This window comes from Adiantum capillus-veneris, chromosome 17, assembly GCF_014529385.1.
Source record: "Adiantum capillus-veneris isolate H3 chromosome 17, ASM1452938v2, whole genome shotgun sequence".
NCBI lineage: Eukaryota > Viridiplantae > Streptophyta > Polypodiopsida > Polypodiales > Pteridaceae > Adiantum > Adiantum capillus-veneris.
In genome coordinates, this window is record NC_140947.1 from 101,177,423 (window position 1) to 101,185,028 (window position 7,606).

Below are 7,606 nucleotides of genomic sequence, written 5' to 3' on the forward strand. Positions count from 1 at the left end.
TAGACAACGATGGTTGATTTTTTCAATTATAGAAGAAAACGAAGCATTCTAGTATATCAAGTATAACTTTTTCAATATTGTTAGTTTCTTGTGACAGCTACATGCATTTTGTAGGTAGTAACCATATCTAGTCATAAGGATCAAATTTGGCTAGATATTGAATAGTTTGTATGGGATTCTACAACTCATAATGTTGAACCCAGTTTTTTCATGTTTGCTGTAGTTAGCACTTCATCTTTGTCCCCAAAATTCCCCTTGGTAAGAGATGTATTATTCTTTTGATATGCTCCATGGATCCTTATGAACCTAAAGGACAATAGGGAACTAAGAAAACATGCATATATTATTTGTATTGAGCGTGGCTACAGAAACTTTGATGATAGGTTTGCAGAATGGTAAAAATTCAACTTTTTTGTACCTATTTCTTTTCTTAAAACAAAAAATAGTGAGTGAGAAGCAATCATATTTTCTGATCACCAACCCATTGAAGTTAACTAGGGAATTTATCTCAAGTCCTACAAAAATCCCTAATCTTATTTTTATGCAACAAAACGTAAGAAATGACTGTTTTGATGAAAATGTAATGGTCCATCAACTTTGGAGGCTTGGTGTGACGAAAAGATGAGAAATTTTACAAGTTTCTTATTTTTTCCATGTGTAGTAGGCCTTGAACTATAACCTCATGAAAGGATTTTACAAAATGAGTGGATCTACTATGGTTTTGGAGGTTTTTTTCAAAACCCTGAAAGGTCACTTTTCTGTCCTGTTAGGTTACCAACCTAGTGTTAAGACTTCCAAAATGCTAAGGTTCCAAAATTCAAAGGTAAAGTCCAAATGGTCAAGCGTAGAAAAATCGGATGCTTTTGTGAAGACCATAAAGTCTTCACATATCCCTAGATGGGAGGGGGCGATCCCTAAAGGTAGGGGAAGAGAGAGAAGAGGTGAGAGCACACACACACACACACACACACACACACACACACACACACACACACACACACACACTGAAGGCTTCCCTTTACACAAAGGGCATAGTAAACACATGTCAGATTCCTAGCCCAGTTGCTCGCAAAGTACATTCAAATCCTATTGGATGGGCATAGAGGTGGACCAATGAGAATTAGGCTAGAGTACATTTAGTTTAATTTATTTAAAAACATTTGATATAAGAACCAATGAAAATTAATTCTCTGAGAAGGTAAAAGGCCCAATAGGGATTTAAATGTAATATTTGAATTAGCCAAGCTCTCACTAAAGGGGAGAGAGGGACACTTGTCACAAGGATCTCAACTTTGCCCCTCATTTCCTATTGGCTAAGCTTGGCATGAGCCAATGAGAGGCCTGCAAGAGGAAATAGAAAGAGGGGTTGACCAGAGAGTGGGGGTTGATTTTTGCAAGGCATTAGCACACACACACACACACACTCACACAAGCTCATGTGTGATGAAAAGAAGACTATCTCCTTCTCAAGAGTTAATGGAAAGCTCACCATCTACTCCAAGCTTGTGAGAACGGAGGCCTACACCAACAACTCTTGGCTTTGTGATGAAAATCCAACCAAGAGCAAAGCTGCAATGCATGCTCATCTCCTCTACGATGCTAATTACTAAGCTATGCTAAGCTATTAAGACAACTTGAAACATGTGTGTATCCTAGTGTACTACTGCCAATATTTCAAAGGATGCTCTTAGTCCTAGACGTATTATGTTATTACTAATATTTAAGACACACTTTTATGACGCATTAGGATTGAAATTTTACAAACTCAAAGAACTATATGTTGTAATGTGTAGCATACCAGAGTTCTACCCTTTGATGGTATTTGTGTCATTGGAACTATTGTGAGTACTACACATAGTACTATCAGTACTATGGGGCAATGAAACTAAGAGTGTTTACTAATACTATTAGTAATATGGGGCATCGAAATGAAGCATGAACAATTGTTTTACTCATTTTTTGAGCATCATCTATGGTATGTGTTTTCACTGGACACACTTTAAATATTCCATGGGAAGCTTTTAGTACTATGAATACTATGAAAACAATGGGCAACATGACATGAATTATTTTTAGTAGTATCTATACTATGGATACTATGGGGCATCATGATTGAAATTACTTATAATAATACAAGTTTTATGTTCTTACTATTGAGAATCCTCTATGGCATCTGCTATCATTGGACATGCTCTGAGTTTAAAACTATGAACACTATGGGGCAATATGAATGAAAGTGTTTATTAATACTATTAGCTTCTACGGCATATCAAGACCAAAAAAACTACTAATACTTGTGCTTGAGCATCCTCTATGGTATGTGTTATCAATGGAGATTGTGTGATAATTGTAAGAAATACTCACAGTATCGTTAGTACTATGAGTACTATCAATTAGGGCACCTTCGTGTGGTGCTTATTAAGGAGACAATAGTCTTAGGAAATTAGAGCTCTATTGAAAATATCCAAATGGAATGTGGGATAATGTAGTATTAGTACTACACATAGTACTAATTGTCCTTGTATAGTAGTGTTTGTGGATTATATGCTTATCAAGTTCTTTGGTAGATTCAATGAGAAGCATCCTGAATGTGGCATTGAATTAAGGTCTTCCCAAAATTTAAAGTTGTACTATTTGAGGAAGCCTAAGGAGAGGAAAACTTATTGTTTCATAGATCATTACACGCAAAGAGTTGTTTCATATATCATTACACGCAAAGAGTTGCTTACAATAGGCACAAAGAATGAGATGCATAGTGATTTGGCTAGCAGGGAAAACAAATGCTATGCAATGAAGAGTACTCATCATTATGTCAAAGACCTATGGACATCTAGAATATTTTAGATAATAATGGCTGCTAGTGGCATGAGAAGTACTACTTTCTAGATAAATGCAGTCATTGTGGTGTATCAAGGATCAAGTTTTTTCCGAGAGAGGTAGATGAGAGTGATTCATACGTAGTGAAGTGGAGAACATATGAATATTTCATGATGGAGACATCCAAAAAGGGAGGTGAGAAGAAAAGAATCAACATGGTGCATAATGAGATAGCTCCATCATTATTAATTGGGTAGTCTAAACATCACGTAAGGGTATTCATAACACAACTTTAGGACCCACTAGAAACAATCACAACTCTGAAAATGTTTGGCAAACATTCCAAACAATGTTGTAGTATCAAAGATATATTTTCTGAGACTTACACTTTCCAACTACAAAATAATGTACAGTCAATGCATTGGCACAATGAGCAATGTACAATTCTTGTGCATATATGATAATCATGAGAAGTAGATGAGCTGGTAAAGGAGTGTTTTTTTAGCATGTTTGATGATAAACAACATGACACCTTGTTTGTTCAACACGATTTGTTATTAAACCATGAGTATCTACTAGCAAGAGAGAGGAAAAATTTTACTAGGCATTGGGTGTGGTCTGACAAAGTCGCTCGCAACTCAAATCAAGGTGGCCTTTTTATTTCATAAGCAGGTATGTGTGTCCATTTATTTGTCTACTAGAAATTGTTTGCTCATTTATTTGTCTATTAACAATTGGAATTTCCAGATGGCTATTTCATGTTGGTATTTCACCATGATAGGAGTATGCATGCATCACCACTATTTTGGCAAAAGGCACATGATGGAGCTAGAGTGGTTGGTGAAGCATACAATTTGAGAAAAAATTCAAAATGTAGAAGATGCTACCATCTATCTTGCAGTTACCCTCACTAGCACTCATAAGGCAAGGAAGAGGTTTGTGATGGTAAAGAGTAAAGATGTCAATTGAAAAACAAAGTGGGGCTGCAACCTCGTAAAGGGTGCACAAAAATTGCATTCAATTTATGGTTTCTTCAAAAAAGACCCAACACAAATTCTCTTTAGGTATCTCCCCTACTTTTGTACACTTTGCATTGATGAGGCTTGGGATCAATGCGCAAATCTTAAGCGGACCATGGTAGTTGAAGAAGCTCATACCAATGACTACAAAGCAACCCAACAAAGAGTCCGCACCAAAATTAAGATGTGTTCCATGCAATCTATTGTTGGGTGATCTTGTAGAGGTTGGTGAAAATTTTACAGTTTTCACAGAAGAAGGGAATGCAGACAATGTATTATACTAACTATGCGACAAGTCAAAGCATAAATGGACTTCCCCATTATAAGATGGTTAGGGTAATATTTTTTCTATGGGGGAGTAAGTCATCAATGGTGTGTATTATGAAAAGTTCCCATCAAGGAAAGTGAGCTATGCTCTCCTATGAGAGGGACCCACAAATATTGTTTCATCCTCAAGTGTCATACGCACCTATTTCCAAATTCCTCAGGCTACATATAAAGTAAAGGAACACAAAGTTTTTTTTTGTGTTCCAGCACAAGAAGATGGAAGACTATTGAAAAACTTGAGAATGTAGCTACTAAATTTGTATCAATGAAGTAGCAAAATTTGGAATGTGGAACCAACATTTTGTAGACAACAATTTTATATTACCTATTTGTACAATGTGAAATGTACTTTTCCTAATTATCTTTATGTATCAATTGCACCAAGTGTCCTCTTTTCTTGTGAATTGATCACATATATTTTTCGATTCTCAAGTCAAATGAATAGAATGTAAACACTATGATAGGTCCTATCTACAAAGCATCATTGATTATTTACAGCCGCTCAACACCTAGAACCTACTTTTTACATTATGTAGAGAGTAAAACATAAGATATTGTCACTTTTCCTCTTTTCCAACTACACCTTTGAGCCAAAATGAGATGTCTTTCTTTATATGGGAATACAAAAAAGGGGTTTGCAAAAAAGACATGTTATATTACATGTATATTTAAAAAGGGTTGTACAAAATATGTGTTATATTATATTTATTTTCCAAAAAGGGATTTACAAAGGGATGTGTATACTCTTTTGTGTGTAAACAACCACAATAGGTCATATACAAAAAGGTATTCTCCATGCTAACATATACAACCATTGTATAAAAAGCGTTCAAAGCTTGTTTGTCCTTTTGTTCCATACTCCTAATAGCTCCTTGATCCTATCTTGGATTGTTGTCGACAAGTCTAGGAGTCATTGGGTGAACCCTTTGTAGTCAGTAGTCAGTAGTCAAGGGTTTGAAAATACTTTTGACATCATAGATTTCTAATAAGGGTGTTGCCAGTAAAGTTCCCAAAGAACATTATCCCTTAAAACCTACATGAGAGTATTGGATTGTACCTTTGAAGCCACTATTATCCTAAACCAATCGTATGGATTAGCATTTAAATTTTTTGTTATTATGACCTTGAAATTAGCTAATGTTGGAATTAGGGTTGTAGAGAAATGCACACAGCTTGGAGAAGACGAAGGAAGCTCAAGGCACACAATAGAGAGTGTATTACTTAGTGTGCAATGCAAATATAGATAGCCCTAGAGTGATGGGCGTATATACAATGCACGGGGGAAAAAACCTCCTAAAGAGGGAAAAAATGCCACGACGGTCCTAGTGTGTTCACACACATCACTACCACATGTATATGGTAACAAATCCCCCCTGGAGTGATGCGGTGCACGAGAGCTGGCACATGAGTAAACGGAAGTGCCATGCCCTGAGGACATGATCAATCCACAAAGGGGAGTAAGTCCAAAGCTTTGCAGAAAACTTCAAGCTTCTCACAAGACAATGCCTTTGTGAAAAGATCTGCAAGGTTGTCCTGTGTTGGCACGTAAGCCAAGCTGATCTCTCTTGCTGAGAGCCTCTCCCTCACATAGTGGTAATGCACCTCAATGTGCTTTGTGCGAGCATGAAAAATTGGGTTCCTCGCAACTTCCAATGCGCTCTGACTGTCAGTGTAGATAGTGTTGGCAGTGTCCTGTCAAACACCCAATAAGCCATAAGGCGTCTGAGCCATACACACTCAACCGTAGCTGTGAAGACTGCCATGTACTCAACCTCACAACTCGAAGTGGCCACATTAGGTTGCTTCTTGCTCAACCATGATATACATGAACTGCCAAGCATGAAACAAAAACCACTTGTGGACACTCGTGTGTCAAAACAACCAACCCAATCTGAGTGCGAAAAAGCATGTAAGTCTGGCGGAAATGATCCCCCCTTGGGATAAAACAAGCCAAGGTGTAAAGTGCCACTAAGGTAGCAAAAAAACCGCTTGACAGCCTACCAATGCTTAGACCCTGGGCTATGCATGAATCTGCTAACCTGTGAGACTGCAAACTGCATATTTGGCCTCGTGTTGCATACATGAGTGTCAGCTTTCTCATACCAAGCACGAGGAGATTGCTTCAACCCATACAAAGCCTTCTTACATTTGCACACTTTGTCCTCTTGTCCTTTTATGACAAAACCCCAAGGCTGCGTTACATAAACTTCCTCAAATATGTCACCATTCAAGAAAGCAGTAACAATGTTTGATTGATTACATCCCAACCAAAATGAGCTGCCAATGGACATAGAAAATGCACAGTAGTCATACGACAAGTGGGAGCAAAAGTGTCTTCATAATCTATGCCTTTTTGCTGTGCATAACCCTTTGCAACAAGTCGAGCCTTTTGGCGATCGATCTAACCCTTGTAAACCCACTTCGTACCAATGGCCTTTTTGCCAGGAGGAAAATCACATAAAGTCCATGTGTCATTTTCTATAAGTGCATCATATTCTGGGCAGCCATCCAATTTTCTGAATTTTGTGCTTCATCAAAAGACAGAGGCTCCTCAACATCATGTAAACTAGACACAGCCAAAGCATAACAATCTGATGCATAAGATGCATGGCGAGAGCCTGAACGAGTACGACTAGACAAAGGTGCATCCAATTTACTATCACGCAAAGTGTGCACCAGTCATTTTGGCATACCTCTAGCCTACTCATTTTCAGCCCTTTCTTCACAAGTACATCATGTACATCTGCATCAGTAATAGGCTGATCTGTAACATTTTCAGAAACCCCCATAGGCTGTACATTTGCCTCATTGGAAATTACATTCGTATTTGCACCACTGAAAAGAGGCAACAAAGTGTCATAAATGTCTTGTGAGCTTACATTACTATCTCTAGTACATGACATCAAAGGTTGAACAGAATCTTCCACAAACACTACATCCCGTGAAACCAGAATACGTTTTTCTTGCGGATGATACAACCTGTAACCTTTGCTTTTAGCACTATAACCAACAAAAATACATTTGATAGCCTTATCATCCAATTTTCTGCGCTGTGTTTGTGGCACCAAAGCATATGCCAAACAACCAAAAACACGCATGTGCTCAATAGAAGGCTTTCTATCATGCCATGCTTCATATGGAGTAATAGACTGCAAAGATTTCGTAGGAAACCTGTTAAGTACATAAGTGGCACACATGATGGCCTCAAGTCAAAAAGAATGTGGCAAAGCTTGACTTTTGACCATACATCGTGCCATTTCTGTAAGTGTCCTGTTTTTCCTCTCAGCAACACCATTTTGCTGAGGTGTATAGGCCACTGTACATTGGTGTTTTATCCAAGACTAGCCAGAAATGCATTAAATTCATGAGACATATACTCCCCCCCTCGATCGGAACGGAGGGTGCCCATAGTACATTTCGTAGTTAATTCAATAAAAGTGGGG